We start from the raw sequence: 19,559 nt of genomic DNA, 5'->3' as shown, positions 1-19,559 counted from the left end.
TTCCTCCCTCAGCTTGTGGATCGAGTGACTTCCCACCAGTGTTTGTGACCTTTATCTCAACTCATCATTGTCCTTTTTCCTCTGACTTTGCTGTTTTCCTGCCCTCTCGAACTCTCTCTTTTCATATAGACTCCTTTATCCACATTCATAGATACCCTCTCAACCTGTGCCTTCTCAACACCCTTCATGTCAATCACAGATATCCCATCTCTGATCACTTCCTTGTGCCCCTCTCCACTCATGTTCCCATTCCCCTGCAAATCCCATTTTCCTCTGTCGATCCGTGGAAGAAAATGGTCCAGAGTCGCTTACAATGGCATTTCTAAATTCCCAACTCTCTAGCCTTTGGCATTCTATCTGTCCTGATAGGGGGAGGCGATGGCCTCGTGGCTTTTATCGCTAGACCTTAATCCAGGAACTCAGCTAATATTCTGGGGACCTGGGTTCGAATCCCACCATGGCACATGATGGAATTTGAACTCAATTAGAAACAAAATATGTGGAATTGAGAATCTACTGATGACCATGAAACCATTGTCGATTGTTGGGAAGAAACCCATCTGGTTCACGAATGGGGATGGAAATCTGCCGTCCTTACCTGGTCTGACCGAGATGTGACTCCAGAGCCACAGAAATGTAGTTGACTCTTAACTGCCCTCAGGCAATTAGGGATGGGCAATAAATGCTGGCCAGCCAGTGACACCCATTTCTCACAAATGAATTTTTAAAAAATTGCTGATGGAATAATTGGTGCGAAATTTAAAATTAAAGGTAGGACACTCGGGTGGCTAACAGGAAGTACTCTTTGCAAATAAAGATAGTGAAAGTCTGCAATCTCGTTGCGAAATAAATTGCTGCAGCCGGATGAATTGAATGTTTCATGACTGAAGTTAATAGATTCCACTGAGGCAAAGATGCTCAGGGTTTTGTAACGTAATACGTAGACAGAGTTGAGATACAGTTCAGCCATGATCTAGTTGAATGACAGAACCAGTTCAAGCAACTGAGTAATCCATTACTGCTCCTATGTTTTGATTTGATTTGATTTGATTTATTATTGTCACATGTATTAACATACAACGAAAAGTATTGTTTCTTGCGCTCTATACAGACAAAGCATACCGTTCATAGAGAAGGAAACGAGAGAGTGCAGAATGTGGTGTTACAGTCATAGCTAGGGTGTAGAGAAAGATCAACTTAATGCAAGGTAAGTACATTCAAAAGTCTGACAGCAGCAGGGAAGAAGCTGTTCTTGAGTCGGTTGGTACGTGACCTCAGACTTTTGTATCTTTTTCCCAAAGGAAGAAGGTGGAAGAGAGAATTTCCAGGGGGCGTGGGGTCCTTAATTATGCTGGCTGGTTTGCCGAGGCAGTGGGAAGTGTAGACAGAGTCAAAGGATTTGGGAGGCTGGTTTGCGTGATGGATTGGGCTACATTCACAACATTTTGTAGTTCCTTGCGGTCTTGGGCAGAGCAAGCGCCATACCAAGCTGTGATACAATCAGAAAGAATGCTTTCCATAGTGCATCTGTAAAAGTTGGTGGGAGTCGTAGCTGACACGCCAAATTTCCTTAGTGTTCTGAGAAAGTAGAGGTGTTGGTGGGATTTCTTAACTATAGTGTCAGCATGGGGAGACCAGGATAGGTTTTTGGTGATCTGGACACCTATAAACTTGAAGCCCTCAACCCTTTCTACTTTGTCACCCTTGTCCCTGGCAGTGTAGTTACTTAAAAAGAGCTGCGATAGGGAATTAAACAAAAAGGTCTGCAGGCTCACAAAATTACACATTTGTTAAAACAGTTATATTGTTAATGCCAAACATTCAAGGAAAATTATTGGTCAGTAATAGTGAAGCAGCAGAAGTCTAAATTTGGCTTACGTAAATTGTCCAAGTAGTTGATCCATACTTACAGGATCAACACCTGATTAGGATGAATGTATGAAAGAGTTAACTTGCCAAAATCATTGAATCCCCTAAAGTGCAGAAGGAGGCCATTCAGCCCATTGAGTCTGGACCGACTCTCCGAAAGAGCACCCTACCCACAACCACCCCCCACCCTATCCCCGTAGCCCTACATATTAACCCCATTAATCCCCCTAACCTACATATCTTGGGACATTAAGGGGCAATTTAGCATGGCCAATCCACCTAACCTGCACACCATTGGACTATGGGAGGAAACTGGAGCACCCGGAGAAAACGCACACAGACATGGGAAAACGTGCAAACTCCAACCAGATAGTCACAAATCAAAGAAGATAGACAAATCATTCAGAAACATTTCTTTATTAATACCTGTGATCATACAATTTACAGCATTTTAAAATCAGATAGTACAATCACTTAGTTCTAGTTCAAGAAATATGACCTTCATTTAATCGTGACAAACCCGAGTGTTTCTAAATCTGACCAATAATGAAAAACCAATGTTATGTGCAGAAGATCCTTTGACTTCCCAACATTGTCTTAGAACAGCACATGGTTGACATTATAATCAACACTTTCTGTCCTCCAGAATTGTTAAATACTCTGTTTTGCCCAACGTCTGTTTACATTATGAGGCATTTTTAGCGCATGATGTTGCAACACCACATGGAGTTTGCAGCAGTGGAATTAAGGCCAGCTCTTTGTGTCAGTCATGCATTCAAAGCTATCAAAGCAAATGCGAGAGAAACTAACCTCCAACTTGCCAGGACATGGCCGACACAAGTGGAGGGTGTGGTCGAGATACCAAACGTGTTGCGAAACACAGAGAGAAATGGGCTGGAAATATTTGGCTCTGAAAAATTGGACGTGATGACTGGGATGAAACAGACTTCTGGAAACAGAAGTCTGGAATTCTTATTTTATGTTTGCAACCATACATCAACGTTTTGTGAACCCAATCCTCCACTCACCTGATGAAGGGGCAGCGCTCCAAAAGCTCATGCTACCAAATAGACCTGTTGGACTTTAACCTGGTGTTGTGAGATTTCTTACTGTGCCCACCCCAGTCCAACGCCGGTAACTCCACATCATACATCAACTAATGTAATTATTTTTGAAAAATGCGCTTAAAACATATTGATCTTTCCACTACATTTGATTTAAGTACATTTCCTCTTTTTTTGTTTAAGAGGACAACTATTGACTGACATGCTACTTCAGTGATACTTGAACAACGTCTAATTTATGAAATCGAGAAAGGAATGCAATAGATGTTAAATTACAACTGTCTACTATTAAGTTGAAATAATTTAAAACCCCTTTCCCAGCGAAAGCAAAAACCTTACTGAATTTTTTGCTTTTTCTTTCGAGCAATGCTACAAAGCTTCCTCAACAGTAGAACCGTCAGCACTGTAATCATTAGTAACACAGATAACAGGAGGATCATCACATCCACGCAATAGTAAGCATACCAGGGGAGTCGGTAAGATTCTGAGCGCAAATGTGCTGCACCTTTGTGTCGAGCAACAAACTCAATCCAGAAAACGGCTCTCTCCATTGGAGACTCGGGTTGATCCCTGTGGAGAGCAGAGAGTTTCTGCATATTATCCCGATAAGATCTGTTGTTTATGACTTCATTCAGTGCCTGCAATAGATCTGTTGACTGCATGGCTGAGACACTAATCACCTTTGCAGCCTCTCTGATTTCAAGTCTGAATAAATTTTCAAACTGGTCAAAAAGCAGAGGAATGCCAACCACTGGCACCCCATGATAGATGGCTTCATAAACTCCATTGATGCCACCATGGGCAACAAAGGCTCGTGTCTTGGGGTGCCCTAAAAGATCATTCTGAGGGATCCATTTTGCCAATAGCGTATTATTTCCGATGTTGGGAGGGATTGTTCCATTGTATCTCCAAATAACTTTCTGAGGTACCTGAGCAAAGGCCTCTGCAATTTTCATTGTAATATGCATTGGTAAATGGTTAATAATTGTCCCCAGAGACATCACAATAACCCCATGTTCCCCTGAGGATTGGACAAACTCTTCAAACTCTGCTGCGAGAGGTTTGGGTGGTTTACACTGGAATCCTCCAATGTAAACAATATTTGGCATGGTGGGTCTCGGGAACTCAAATATAAAATCAACCCTCAACAGCCATATATCGGCCCCATGGAGAACCGTCTCGATATCTGTGTCTGGGCCCAGATATCGATGGCAGACCTCATCATAAATGTGGTTAGTCACAAATTTTGAATTATATGATTGTAAAAGGTTTAGGATGGTATTTAATGTTCTTTGAAGAAAACTCATTTGATCTGTCATGTGTGCGGGGACTGGGACATAGGAAGGAGGCGATGGGGCGAGGAAAAAATGAGGTTCTCCACTGCTGAGCCATCGAACATTGTATACCAAAGGAACTTTTAAAGTATGAGCAAGTAGTGGACCTGTTGGAAAAACTGGATCAGTAAGTACTAAGTCAAAGTGCTCATTTTCAAGTTGTCTTAACAAACTTTTGTTTTCATAAATTCTAATAATAATTTCTCGTGTCCAAATGTGACATGAATGCAGAAATGTCATCATTTCAGAATGGAACCTAAACCATGGCATCCAACTATCCTGTAAGGCTTCTAGTGCCCTTTCAAGCAAAGTTTGCATAACATCTTCGCCTTCATGTTTCCTAAATAGTCCTTGCATTTCCACCACAATGGATTGATATAGATCAGCGTCCTCTTTGATGTACGAAGATGTTGCGAAATTAAGGACTGTGATGCTGTGTCCATGAAGTTTCAGTTCTTCCAATAGAATTCTCATATTGACCCAATGGCTTCCGTCCACGGGAACAACCAATATGTTCGCCCCCTCTGTAATCGGACAGAAGTGGGTGACGATGATACCAAGTATGTATGCAACTTGGAACCTGCGTTTGCACACGAGATTCTCCATTTTGAGAGCAAAATGACATCCAGATCCTGATAGAGAATGGAAGAGAAACATTGGTAATACGACATAAATTTTAAATCAGATCATAAGAAAATAGGTGTGGACTTCTGCCTGTGATCCGGCCTGCGTCATTGACCCCGTGACCCCCGTCTTTCAATAAGGTAATGGCTAAACTACCTCAACTGCACACTCTCTTAATTCCCTGAGTGCTCATAAGTCTATTGATGCCATTCTTGATGTATTCAATGCCTGAGTTTCCACAGCACTCTGACCAGAGGGAATGTCAAAGATTCATACCCCTTGGTGAAAAATTGTCTCCTTATTCTGACACTGACCCTGAGTTCTCAATGCTCTAGTGAGGAAACAGCCTCTCGGCACCTTCACTGACAAACTTTCAAAAAATGTTGTACTTTTCAATGAGATTACTTTTCAATATTCTGAATTCCAGATAATATAAGCATATTTTGCTTGATTGTTGTACATTTAGAACCGAGGTGAGGGGGAAATTTCTTCAGCCAGAGGGTGGTGAATCTATGGAACTCATTTCCACAGAAGGCTGTGGAGGCCAAGTCACTGAGTGTATTTAAGATAGAGATAGATAGGTTCTTGATTGGTCGGGGAATCAAAGGTTATGGGGAAATGGCATGAGAATGGGGTTGGGAAACTTATCAGCCATGATTGAATGGTGGAGCAGACTCAATGGGCCAAATGGCCTCCTTCTGCACCGTAACACTTCTGTGATTCTCTGAAATATTTGCAGCAAGTCTTCTTTACTCTTATGTTGCAACCCTCTTGCAATAAAGTGGAACCGGCTATTTGCCTTCCTCATTACTGTGTGTTTTTTTTTATTCATTCGTGGAACATGGGTATCGCCGACTGGCCAGCATTTATTGCCCATCCCCAGTTGCCCAAGGGCAGTTGAGAGTCAACCGCAGTGCTGTGGTTCCGGAGTCACATGTAGGCCAGACCAGGTAAGGATGGCAGATTTCCTTCCCTAAAGGACATTAGTGAACCAAATGGGTTTTTCCAACAGTCGACAATAGTTTCATGGTCATCAGTAGATTCTTAATTTCAGATATTTTTTATTGAATACAAATTCCACCATCTGCTGTGGCTGGATTTGAACATTAGTTGAGTTTCTGGATGAATAGTTTAGCGATAATACCACCAGGCCTTCGCCTCCCCTACCTGCATATTAGCATTGTTATCGTTTGTTCACACACCCAAATATCTGTGAATGACAACATTGAGTAGTCTCTGATCTTTGGAAAATATTCTGCTTTTGCTTGCCTGTCAACATTGATCATTTCATACACGTCCATGAGTATTTCTAACACACTTCTGTCTAAACAAGGCATCACTTTATTGAAATCGGATCTCTGGGCTGAACAACGTGTGGAGTAAAAGACCCCCTACACACTGTACAAAGGTTTGGTGACCAAGATTCCGTCTGACCAGTTCTGATGAACTGTCACCGGCTGGAATTATTATGGAACTTAATCCAGACAGATGTGAGGTGGTGCATTTTGGAGGATCAAATCTAGGTGTGAATTATACTATAAGTAGCAGAACCCTTAGGGACATTAACATACAAAAGAATCTGGGTGTGCAGGTCCACAGTTCCCTAAAAGTTGCCAAGGTGATTAAGAAGGCATATGGCATGCTTGCCTTCATTAGCTGTGGCGCAAAGAACAAAGAACAAAGAAAATTACAGCACAGGAACAGGCCCTTTGGCCCTCCAAGCCTGCACCGACCATGCTGCCCGACTTAACTAAAACCCTCGACCCTTCCAGGGACCATATCCCTCTATTCCCATCCTATTCATGTACTTGTCAAGACGCCACTTAAAAGTCACTACCGTATCCGTTTCCACTACCTCCCCCGGCAACGAGTTCCAGGCACCCACTACTCTCTGTGTAAAACATCTGCCTCGTACATCTCCTTTAAATCTTGCCCCTCGCACCTTAAACCTATGTCCCCTAGTAATTGGCTCTTCCACCCTGGGAAAAAGCTTCTGACTATCCATTCTGTCTATGCCTCTCATAATCTATCAGGTCTCCCCTCTACTTCCGTCGCTCCAGTGAGAACAAACCAAGTTTCTCCAACCTCTCCTCACAGCTAATGCCCTCCATACCAGGCAACATCCTGGTAAATCTTTTCTGTACACTCTCCAAAGCCTCCACATCCTTCTGGTAGTGTGGCGACCAGAATTGAACACTATATTCCAAGTGCGGCCTAACTAAAGTTCTATAAAGCTGCAAAATGACTTGCCAATTTTTAAACTCAATACCCCCGCCGATGAAGGCTTGCATGCCGTATGCCTTCTTGACTACCTTCTCCACCTGCTTTGCCACTTTCAGTCACCTGTGTACCTGTACACCCAGATCTCTTTGCCTATCAATACTCTGAAGGGTTCTGCCATTTACTGTTTATTTGCTATTTGTATTAGACTTTCCAAAATGCATTACCTCACATTTGTCTGGATTAAACGCCATCTGCCATCTCTCAGCCCAAGCCTCCAACTGATCTATATCCTGCTGTATCCCCTGATGGTCCTCATCGCTATCCGCAAATCCACCAACCTTTGTGTCTTCTGCAAACTTACTAATCAATCCAGCTACATTTTCCTCCAAATCATTTATGTATATTACACACAGCAAAGGTCCCAGCACTAATCCCACTTGTCACAGCCCTCCATTCAGAAACGCACCCTTCCACTGCTACCCTCTGTCTTCTTTGACCGAGCCAGTTTTGTATCCAGCTTGCCAGCTCACCTCTGATCCCATGCGACTTCACCTTCTGCCATGAGGGACCTTGTCAAAGGCCTTATTGAAGTCCATGTAGACAACATCCACTGCCCTACCCTCATCAATCCTCTTTGTCACTTCCTCAAAAAACTTGATCAAGTTCTTGGGACACGACCTCCACTTCACAAACCATCTTGCCTCTCACTAATACGTGTACTGAGTACAAGAGTTGGGAAATCATGTTGCAGCTATATAAAACCTTGGTTAGACCGCATTTAGAGTATTGCGTGCAGTTCTAGTCACCACACCGCCAGAAGGATGTGGAATCTTTGGAGAAAGTGCAAAGAAGGTTCACCAGGATGTTGCCTGGTCTCAACGGTGTTGGCTATGAGGAGAGGTTGAATAAACTAGGATTGTTTTCACTGGAAAGACGAAAGCTACAAAATTATGAGAGGCATAGATAGGGTGGATAGTCAGAGACTTTTTCCAAGGGTGGAAGTGTCAATTACAAGGGGGCACAGGTTCAAGTTGACAGGGGGAAAGTTTAAGGGAGGTGTGCAGGGGAGGTTTTTCATGCAGAGAGTGGTGGGTGCCTGAAACGCACTTCCAGAGGAGGTGATGGAAGCAGGCACATTAGTAGCATTTAAGAGGCATCTGGATGGGAAGATGAATGGGGAAGGAATAGAGGGATACGGCCCAAGTAAGGGCAGAAGGTGCTTTTTACTTTAGTTAGGGCATCATGATCGGCATGGGCTTGGACAGCTGAAGGGCCTGTTCCTGTGCTGTACCTTTCTTAGTTTTTTGTTCTTTTGTAACTTTTTCTTTCTCCTCAAAGGATGCCTTTCCGACTGTACATTTCCAATATTTTCTGGCATTAGTGTAGAAGAACGTTTCCAGGCCTGATTAGCACAGCACGGTGGCACAGTGGTCAGCACTGTTGCCTCACGGTGCCAGAGACCGGGTTCAATTTCGGCCTTGGGTGACTGTGTGGAGTCTGTACATTCTCCTCGGGTGTGCATGGGTTTCCTCCGGCTGCTCCAGTTTCCTCCCACAGTCCCAAGATGTGCAGATTAGGTGGATTGGCCATACTACATAGTCCCTTAGTGTCCCAGGATATGTAGGTTAGTGGGATTAGTGGGGTGTATAGAAAGTGAGGAGTTAATATATTCGCCAGACAATTTAGCAATACCCATGTTATGGGAATCTAAATTTGGGCTGCCTCTGTGTTTTGCACCATATGATAGTACCACAGTAATCACAGGTCAAGTAGATCTGCTTGTATTTCTCTTTGTATATTGTTTTCCAACTATGTTCATACCAAGTCTCACACAGAAGTTGTTGGTGACACACTGTAAAAGGAAGGCTTTGATCTGAATAAATTGGGCTTCACCTTGGACTGGGTTTGTGATTGGTTCCAGGACCACTTGAGCTCCAGACCAGCCATCATTACTGGGCTTCCTGACAGGCAGAAGGCTGTGAGACTTGTTGCTTATTTTCATTTCTCTTGTGATTCTTTCATATTATTTGCTCTTTTTCAATAAACAATTATAATAGTTAAGAGATTATAATTCTAATCTGTTTCTTATTTAACATTCTCCCAGACCATTAAAGGAACAAAACAGAACATGGGGTAAATGTGTGATGTTTTGGGGTTAGAACATAGAACATTACAGCGTAGTACAGGCCCTTCGGCCCTCGATGTTGCGCCGACCAGTGGAACCAATCTAAAGCCCCTCTAATCTACACTATTCCAATATCATCCATATGTTTATCCAATAACCATTTGAATGCTCTTAATGTTGACGAGTCCACTACTGCTGCAGGCAGGGCATTCCACGCCCTTACTACTCTCTGAGTAAAGAGCCTACCTCTAACATCTGTTCTATATCTCTCACCCCTCAATTTAAAGCTATGTCCCCTCGTGCTAGCCATCACCATTTGAGGAAAAAGGCTCTCACTATCCACCCTATCTATTCCTCTGATCATCTTGTATGCCTCTATAAAGTCACCTCTTAACCTTCTTCTCTCTAACGAAAACAACCTCAAGCCCCTCAGCCTTTCCTCATACGATTTTCCCACCATACCAGGCAACATCCTGGTAAATCTCCTCTGCACCCTTTCCAACACTTCCACCTCTTTCCTATAATACGGTGACCAGAACTGTACGCAATACTCCAAATGCGGCTGCAGCAGAGTTTTGTACAGTTGCAGCATGACCTCCTGGCTCCGAAACTCAACCCCTCTACCAATAAAAGCTAACACATTGTACGCCTTCTTAACAACCCTATCAACCTGGGTGCCAACTTTCAGGGATCTATGCACATGGACACACAGATCCCTCTGTTCATCCACACTACCAAGTATCTTACCATTAGCCCAGTACTCTGTATTCCTTAGGGCAAAGGGAGGTGGGCTTGAGTAAGATGCTCTGTCCGAGTGTCGGTGCAGACTCGATGGGCCAAATGATCTCCTTCTGTATTATAGGGATTCTATGATTCTACAAAAACTGTACACATTAAACAAAAGTGGTCCCAGCAACAGCTTATATGTAACTGTTATAAGACATCCTTACTCTTAGAAATAACCCTTCGCAATGAGGGCTATGGGTGGAATTTCTATTTTGAGATTAAGTCCTGTGGAGGGTTAGGCGACGGAAGCCACAGGGAATGCATGCCATATCAGGCATTGGATAGTGCGCACCCTGCCATCGCATCTGGTTTCCATATTTAAAAGACGCCCAGGCAACATATCCAAAGTTCAGGAAGGAGATGGCCATGGAGGATCAACATCCAAATTCACCGATGTCTCCCTGGGCATCCTGGAGTGGCACCTGGCCACTCCCCAGCGGATGGGGAGGCCGATCAAGATGATGAACCTGGCAGAGGAGGAATTCTCCAGGACCCAGCGTTGCAGGACCCTCATTCTGCCACACTACCAGCCCCCACTGCCACCTTTAACACTCACCATCCCTTCCTATGGGTGGCACGGTAGCACAGTGATTAGCACTGCTGCTTCACAGTGCCAGGGACCCGGGTTCGATTGCTGGCTTGGGTCACTGTCTGTGTGGAGTTTGCATGTTCTCCCTGTGTCTGCGTGGGTATTCTCCGGGTGCTCCGGTTTCCTCCCACATTCTGAAAGACATGGTGTTCGGTACATTGACCCGAACAGGCACCGGACTGTGGCAACTGGGGGAATTTCACAGTAACTTCATTGCAGTGTTCATGTAAGCTTTACTTGTGATAAATAAATAAACGTTAAAACTTTTATCACCATTTCCCTCAGTCTTCTCAGAACAGACCTATTGACACCATGGATCCTTTCATTTGAACACCTTTCCACTCTGCCCCCATGCGCATTCACACTTGAACACAACCCATCCCCATTCAAACTGACACGTACCGCATGCCTATTCATGCTTGCACACTCCCTTGCTCATTCGCACTTGCACACACCCCATGCCCATTCAAACTTGCACAGCTCCATGCCCATTCACACTTACACTCCCTTGCTCATTCACACTTACACACACCCCCATGCCCATTCACACTTGCACACAAGCCTCCCCACTCACCCACACTCCAGCATGTTCCTTCCCACCCTCCCACTCCATATCAACTCACCTATTCAATGATCACCACAGCTTTCCCCTGCCACCTCCAAACTCTCAAACACCACCTAGTCCTCCACCTCTTCAAACTTACCTCATGTAATCCTCCCCACTACAGCACAGACAGTCACCAGCCAACTAAACCTCCTGTAGTTGCCCACCTGCAGCTGAAAGAACCACCACCTGGAAGAGGCTACTGCGCAGAGAAGATCCACATGATGGATGCTCCACCCAACCACGGCTACACCTGGTGTTCCATGGTCCAGGCCTCCCTCTCCCATCCAGATCTCCCGAGGTTGCCCCAGTCTGTCTCGCCAATATGTATGCTCTAGGTTGATCTGGACCGGGGTGATTTTCCACTGGTGCTGCCAACAATTGGGCAGTGGGGGTGATTCTGGCCTCTGATGGGAATCACACCCCACCAAGTCAGGCAAGAAACCTAATTTTCAGTTTCCATCACATTGTCCCTGCCCCATCCATCTTTATACCCACCGGGGAGAACAGGGGGAAGGGGCGACTGAAAAACCCTACCATTTGAGTTGTCTTCCCAACTGCTCATTGTATCTGCATGCTAACTTTATATGTCTTGCATTGAAGGACACCTGTGATATCTGTGAATCCAAACTTTGGCAACCTTGTGAAAATATTCTGCTTTTTCATTCTTCTGGACTTACAGATAAGTTGAATACAATTATGACTGTGCTTGACAATATATTTAACAAATCAGACCTGAGGGCTAAATGTCCTCTCATGTAAAATACAGGTTGGGATACAATAGGAGGAGATTGTGTTACGATTTGATGGCATTGAGCTGGGAGCAGTAAGTTACAAAACATAAGGTGTTTCAATCCAGGTATGATTCAAATGATCCACTAGGAAGCTTTTATCAAAATAATTTTATTTAAGAACACGGAATATAACAAAAAGAATTAGCATAACTTTAACCAATTGAAATACATACAGAGCGGCAGAGGGATGCACTGCGGAGCATACAGGAGGCAGAGAGGGTGATAGACACTAGTTATAGGGAGGTTGTCACACTAGAGGTTCAAACAGGTAGATGGGTGACCGCCAGGAGAGGCAGGCAAGTAATGCAGGAGTCTCCAGTGGCTATTCCCCTTTCAAACAGGTATACCGTTTTGGATACTGTTGAGGGGTCAGCCTGTCAGGGGGAGATACCAGCAGCAGTCAGGCCTGTGGCACCACAGCTGTTTCTGCTGTGGGACAGGGTCGGGCAAAGAGCAAGCGAGCAGTAGTAATAGGGGACTCGCTAATTAGAGGCACAGACAGGCGTTTCTGTGGCCGCAATCGAGACTCCAGGATGGTGTGTTGTCTTCCTGGTGCCAGGGTCAAGGACATCTCTGGGCGGTTGCAGGACATTCTTAAGGGGGAGGGTGAGCAGCCAGAGGTCGTTGTACGTATTGGTACCGATGACATAGATAGGACAAGGGATGAGGTCCTGAAGTGTGAATATAGAGAGTTAGGCAGAAGGCTAAAGTGCAGGACCCCGAAGGTAGTAATTTCAGGACTACTATCGGTACCACGTGCTACTGAGAGTAGGAATAGGAAGGTTAGGCAGATGAATGCGTGGCTTGAGAGCTGGTGCAGGGGGTAGGGATTTAGATTTTTGGATCATTGGGATCTTTTCTGGGGAAGGGCTGACCTGTTGAAGAGGGATGCATTACATCTGAACTGGAGGGGGACTAACATCCTGGCGGGGAGATTTGCTAGAGCCCCTCGGGAGGGTTTAAACTAGTTTGGCAGGGGGTGAGATCCAAAGCAGTAGGGAGACAGAAGAGAAGGTTGAGGACAGCACAGAAGTCAAAGAGAGCACATTAAGTAGTAAAGGCAGTGTCAGTAATCCTAGTACCAGACAGATCAGGCAAAAGCAAGACAGAGGGCAAGGGAAGTCCAGATTAAACTGCATTTATTTCAATGCAAGAGGCCTGACGGGCAAGGCAGGTGAACTCAGGGCATGGATGGGTACGTGGGACTGGGATATTATAGTGTGGTGAACCATCGTTGGTTCCCACTGGATAGTACTGAGCCAGGGTCTGACCAGTACTACAAGTATGTACATATGTTGCTGTTGGGTTAGGGATGGGTTGTGCTACTTGTTGCTGTTGGGGTTAGGGTGGGGTTGTTACACCTTTGTATTGTAGTGTTGTGGTACATCCCAGTCGGGCTCCGCCTCCTGGGTAGAGGTATAAAGGTCCCTGCTCTGGCTGGGACCCCTCAGTCTGGGATCGTGTATATAATTGTTAGCTGCTTTATTACAGCAAATAAAAGCCTTTATTTCCTGAGCATCAAGCCTCGTGTATGATAACGCGCATCAATTTTATTTGCTGTAAATAAACTCTCGTCGAAGAAAACAAAAGAGAGCATGGAGCAGATACTGAAGCCGGAACGCCTTACACTAGATCCACGTGCGGTGGGCGCCTCTAACACCTTCGACCACTGGCTGAAGTGTTTCGAAGACTACCTGGCAGCCTCCGCAGCGGTCATCACAGATGATGACAGACTCCGGGTCCTCCATGCGAGGGTAAGCGACACTGTCTACCTCGCGATCCGTGCAGCCACCAATTACACAAAGGCCCTCGAGCTTCTGAAGAAGCGTTATATCAAACCGCCCAACGAAATACACGCTCGTTACCTCTTAGCCACTCGACGACGGCAGTCTGGCGAAACGATGGAGGAGTACGCGAACGAGCTCCGACAGCTAGCCAGGGGCTGTAACTGCAAAGCTGTGTCGGCTGAGCAGAGCATGAACGACCTCGCCCGAGATGTGTTTGTGGCGGGAGTCGGATCGTCGTACATTCGACTTAAACTACTGGAGAAAGGTAACCTTGACCGTACCCAGGCAATAGAGCTAGCGGAGATGCTGGAGACGGCCTCCAAAAGCCTAGTATTGTATCCTGAAGACCACGTGGAGACAACGTGGCAGGAGCAGTCGCCAATCCCTCCTCGTCCCTCGGGTTCGAAATGCTGCGTAATGGCGTGCTCACACTCGGGCCAGACGACGGCAGCAGCTCCGGGCGGCCCGCGGTGTTACTTCTGTGGGGGAGCGAAGCATACTCGGCAACGGTGTCCCGCTAAGGCTGTGTTGTGCTCCGCCTGCGGTAAGAAGGGGCACTACTCGAAAGTGTGCCGATCTAAATCTAGGAACGGCAGTGCGGCCTGCGATTCCTCAGAGCCCGGTTCTTCGTCGTCGAAATCATCGAGGGTTTTGTCCACATGCGAGGCCAGGACGACGCCATTACGGTCGACGGAGTTGGAGATGTGTGACCACCAGGGGTCGCTGAGTTTGGCGCCATCACCCACGTGCGACCCATGGGAGCGGCCATGTTGGTCGGCACCGACCGCGAACGACCAGCAGGGGTCATCCTCGTCGATTTCAGCTGCCTGCAGTGGCGCTCATGAACCAACGGTGGCGTCGATCATCCTGGACCAGGCCAAGCCTCATAGACTTGACAAATCTATGATGAACATCCAGGTAAATGACCACTTGATTTATTGTCTGTTTGACAGCGGGAGCACTGAGAGTTTTATCCACCCAGACACTGTGAAGCGGTGTGGACTCCGGATTCAACCTGTCAAACAGACAATTTCTATGGCATCGAGGTCCCGGTCTGTCACCGTGCTAGGGAGTTGCGTGGTAACTTTAACGGTGCACGGCACAGTTTACGAGCGTTTCAAGCTCCTAGTGTTGCCGTAGCTTTGCGCGCCAATACTTCTCGGACTAAACTTCATGGTCCACTTGAGGAGTGTAACCCTACAGTACGGTGGGCCACTCCCTTCACTTTCAGTGGGAGAACAGCAGCCTCCAAATTGCCCAACGAGCCCCGCCTGTAGCCTCTCGACGCTGAAGATCACCACACCATCCCTGTTCCAGAATCTTGTGCAAGGCTGCAAGCCCATTGCGACTAAGAGTAGGCGTTACAGCGCTGAGGATCGGATCTTCATTCGATCTGAGGTTCAGCGGCTCCTCAAAGAAAGGATCATACAACCTAGCGCTAGTCCGTGGAGGGCGCAGGTCGTGGTGGTCAAGAGCGGGAACAAACCCCGGATGGTCATTGACTGTAGTCAGACCATTAATCGATACACACAGCTGGATGCGTATCCCCTCCCGCGCATATCTGATATGGTCAATCAGATTGCGCAGTACCGGGTGTTCTCCACCATAGACCTCAAGTCTGCCTACCACCAACTCCCCATTCGCCCAGAGGACCGACAATACACGGCTTTTGAGGCAGATGGTCGCTTGTATCACTTTCTCAGGGTTCCCTTTGGTGTCACCAATGGGGTCTCGGTCTTCCAGCGTGCTATGGACCGAATGGTGGACCAGAACGGGCTGCGGGCTACCTTCCCGTACCTGGATAATGTCACCATCTGCGGCCATGACCAGCAGGACCACGACACAAATCTCCTGAATTTCCTACGCACTGCATCTCGCCTGAACCTGACCTACAACAGGGAGAAGTGTGTGTTCCGTACGCGCTGTTTAGCCATCCTAGGATACATGGTGGAAAACGGGGTCATTGGCCCTGATCCAGACCGTATGCGCCCCCTTTCTGAACTTCCCTTGCCCACTAGTGCAAAAGCACTGAGAAGATGCTTAGGCTTCTTCTCTTATTATGCGCAGTGGGTTCCCAATTACGCGGACAAAGCCCGTCCGCTCATTAAGTCCACTACTTTTCCCCTAACGCCAGAGGGATTGGCCTTCGATAAATTAAAAGCTGACATCGCGAAAGCGATGTTCTCAAAGGAGGGGTGAATGTGGTGAACCATCGTTGGTTCCCACTGGATAGTACTGAGCCAGGGTCTGGCCAGTACTACAAGTATGTACATATGTTGCTGTTGGGTTAGGGATGGGTTGTGCTACTGGTTGCTGTTGGGGTTAGGGTGGGGTTGTTACACCTTTGTATTGTAGTGTTGTGGTACATCCCAGTCGGGCTCCGCCTCCTGGGAGAGGTATAAAGGTCCATGCTCTGGCTGGGACCCCTCAGTCTGGGATTGTGTATATAATTGTTAGCTGCTTTATTACAGCAAATAAAAGCCTTTATTTCCTGAGCATCAAGCCTCGTGTATGATAACGCGCATCATATAGCAATTACTGAAACATGGCTGAGGGAGGGACAGGACTGGCAGCTCCATGTTCCAGGGTACAGATGCTATAGGAAAGAAAGAACAGGAGGTAAGAGAAGAGGACGAGTTGCACTTTTGCTTAGGGAAAACATCACGTCCGTACTGAGAGGGGATATATCCGAGGGTTTGGCCACTGAGTCTATATGGGTAGAACTGAGAAATAAGAAGGGGGAAATCACTTTGATAGGGTTGTACTATAGGCCCCCAAATAGTCAGCGGGAAATTGAGGAGCAAATATGTAAGGAGACTTGGGAGGGTTTGTATTTTTTCTTTAAAAGGCACTTACCTCCAAGGTTTCGACCTCATTCTTCCAGCGGAGCAGGCAGAGAGGGGAGCGATTTTGGAGAGGAGAGCTGGAAGGTAAGCTGAGTTTTTGTTTTTAACTTACTTTTTCGGAGCTTTTTTTTCAGAGCAGCAGGAAACAGAGCAGCAGGGAAGAAGCTGTTCTTGAGTCGGTTTTGTATCTTTTTCCCGAAGGAAGAAGGTGGAAGAGGGAAGGTCTGGGGTGCGTGGGGTCCTTAAGCTGGCTGCTTTGCCGAGGCAGCGGGAAGTGTAGACAGAGTCATTGGATGGGATGCTGGTTTGCGTGATGGATTGGGCTACACTCACGACCTTTTGTAGTTCCTTGTGGTCTTGGGCAGTGCAGGAGCCATACCAAGCCATGATACAACCAGAAAGAATGCTTTCTATGTTGCATCTGTAAATGTTGGTGAGAGTCGTAGTAGCTGACATGCCAAATTTACTCTTACTCTTCTACTCTTCGACTGCAATCCGCTGGTTATAAAATGTAACATACCATTTGCGTTCCTCGTTATGTATCTGAATGTTAATTTGTGTGATTCAGTTACAAGATCATCATCGTTTACAAAGACATGCAAATTCCTTTGGCTTACAATATTGAATAGTATCTCATGTTTTGGAAAATATTCTCTTTTCCCTAGTTTCTTACCAAAGTGAATAATTTCACTTATCCCCATGAGCATGTCTGCAACAATGATGTGTTTACAGGGTATTATTTTACTGACGTTACATCTCTGGGCTGAATGAATGACAGTAAGAAGTTTAACAACACCAGGTTAAAGTCCAACAGATTTATTTGGTCGCAAAAGCCACACAAGCTTTCGGAGCCCCAAGCCCCTTCTTCAGGTGAGTCAAGAACCAGCCTCCCATCCATTGACTCTGTCTACGCTTCCCGCTGCCTCGGCAAAGCAGCCAGCATAATTAAGGACACCACGCACCCCAGACATTCTCTCTTCCACCTTCTTCCATCGGGAAAAAATATAAATGTCTGAGGTCACGTACCAACCGACTCAAAAACAGCTTCTTCCCTGCTGCCATCAGACTTTTGAATGGACCTACCTCGCATTAAGTTGATCTTTCTCTACAACCTAGTTATGACTGTAACACTACATTCTGCACTCTCTCATTTCCTTCTCTATGAACGGTATGTTTTGGCTGCATGGCGCACAAGAAACAATACTTTTCGCTGTATACTAATACATGTGACAATAATAAATCAAATCAAAGAGTTAACTTCTCATTTGAAATACAGTTTTGGATGGAATAGAAGCAAATTGTTTTGGATGTGTAGATGATGAGCGTGGAGCTGCCAGTTCCAACACATCATCAGGGAACAGCAAGTTCTACATTAGTGCATCAAGAAAGACCATTTCCAGCGAGGTGTATCAGAGAGCGCAAGATTCCATTACAGTGTAACAGGGGTGGTTGATGATAAGGATGATGATTGCACAGGGTTCAGCACCATTCACAACTCCTCAGATACTATAAGAGTCTGTGCCTGCATGGAGCACAGCCTGACCTGGAGTTGATGATAAGCAGCAAATAGCAGGCACACAACACAAGTGCCAGGCACTGAGCATCTTCAACAAGAATCTAACCAACTTCCCTTGACCTTCAATGACATTACCATCACTGAATCCAACATCAGCAACATCCTGGGGCTCACCAGTGAGGAGAAGGTTAACTGGACCAGCCATATAAATAATACAAGAGCAGGTCAGAGACTGGGAATTCTGCAGTGAGTAACTTAACCTCCTCACTCCCGAAGGCCTTCCACCAAGATACAAGTCTTGAGCATGGTCAAATACTCCCCAATTGCCCGGATGAATGCAGTTTGCCATCTAGGAGAAAGTAATTCACTCGATTGGCATTTATCCACCACTGGTGCCTAATGGCGGCAATGTGCACAAACTACAAGATGCACAACTCACTCGGCTTCCTTCAATTCCATACCGGCAGCCACTACCAACCTAGAAGGGCACGAGCAGCAGATGCATTTGAATATCACTACACGCTACAACAGCAAGTCAGAGGCTGGGAATTCTGCACTGAGTAAACTCCTAGCCACACACGATCCTGACTCGGAATTATATCAATATTCCTTAATCATCCCTGAATCAAAATGCTGAACTCCCTTCCTAATAGCACTGTGGGTGGACATGCAACACACGGTTCAAAGTGGGATTCACCACCAGCTGCTCAAGTACCAACTAAGGATGGGCAAAAACAATTGGCCTTTTCAATGGGAGCTGCCTCCCATAAAAGCAAATTGGGATTGCCATCTTATTGCGTTTTGCTTTCAGCTGGCCTGTCATGGATGTAAGCTTCAGATTTCAGCTGTAGTTTAGAATAAATATTCCTGCTCTGTTCCTGCTGAGCTGCGATTTTAGTGCCACTGCTTCTGAGAGCGGATTAGAGCGCCACCGGACTCCAGTGGAGATAGTTCAGGAATATAATTGTGGGTGAAGTTACATCCATGGGTCCTTGATGGAATTTACACAAAAGCAGCAATGGGGCCACAGTAAATTTTAATATGAACTTACCTCACGAAGTCTGTAGCAGCAGGAGCTCTCCCTCGTATCCCTGAAGGGAGGTCTTGGCACTACAACGAAGGGCACTGCTGTACTGGAAACAGAAAATAGTGGAAAATGCAGCAGGTCTGTCAGCGTCTGCGGAGAGAGAAAGGGAGTTAAAGTTTTCAGTCTGTGTGATTCCTCCTCAGAGCTGTCTCTGCGGATCTGTGTTCCTCCTCACAGCTCCCTCTGGTTTTTATTCTCTGCCTCGTTCTGCTGGAAATGACCAAACAACAGGGCAGCTGCATTCAACTGAGTCCTGCCAGTTAAAATCCGTTAGTTTCCTAACTTACACCTCTGCTGGATTGCTGTCGATA

General features: G+C 46.0%; 2 pseudogenes across 2 annotated transcripts in view; both read right to left on the bottom strand.

Moving 5' to 3' along the window:
- The window catches only part of LOC144511222 (UDP-glucuronosyltransferase 2A2 pseudogene), a 61,611-nt pseudogene extending 42,319 nt beyond the window's left edge, over positions 1-19,292 (bottom strand). Inside the window, exon 1 of the transcript XR_013500774.1 lies at positions 19,213-19,292. The product of XR_013500774.1 is annotated as a UDP-glucuronosyltransferase 2A2 pseudogene, transcript variant X1 (transcript). The remainder of the gene's footprint in view (positions 1-19,212) is intronic.
- On the bottom strand, positions 2,278-19,337 carry LOC144511221 (UDP-glucuronosyltransferase 2A1 pseudogene; annotated as a pseudogene). The gene is made up of 2 exons (XR_013500773.1): positions 19,213-19,337; positions 2,278-4,899 (listed from the first exon to the last, which is right to left on the bottom strand). The product of XR_013500773.1 is annotated as a UDP-glucuronosyltransferase 2A1 pseudogene (transcript).
- Positions 19,338-19,559: the final 222 nt, after the last annotated feature.

This window comes from Mustelus asterias, chromosome 24 (assembly GCF_964213995.1).
Source record: "Mustelus asterias chromosome 24, sMusAst1.hap1.1, whole genome shotgun sequence".
NCBI lineage: Eukaryota > Metazoa > Chordata > Chondrichthyes > Carcharhiniformes > Triakidae > Mustelus > Mustelus asterias.
This window is presented reverse-complemented; position numbering and strand designations above follow the sequence as displayed.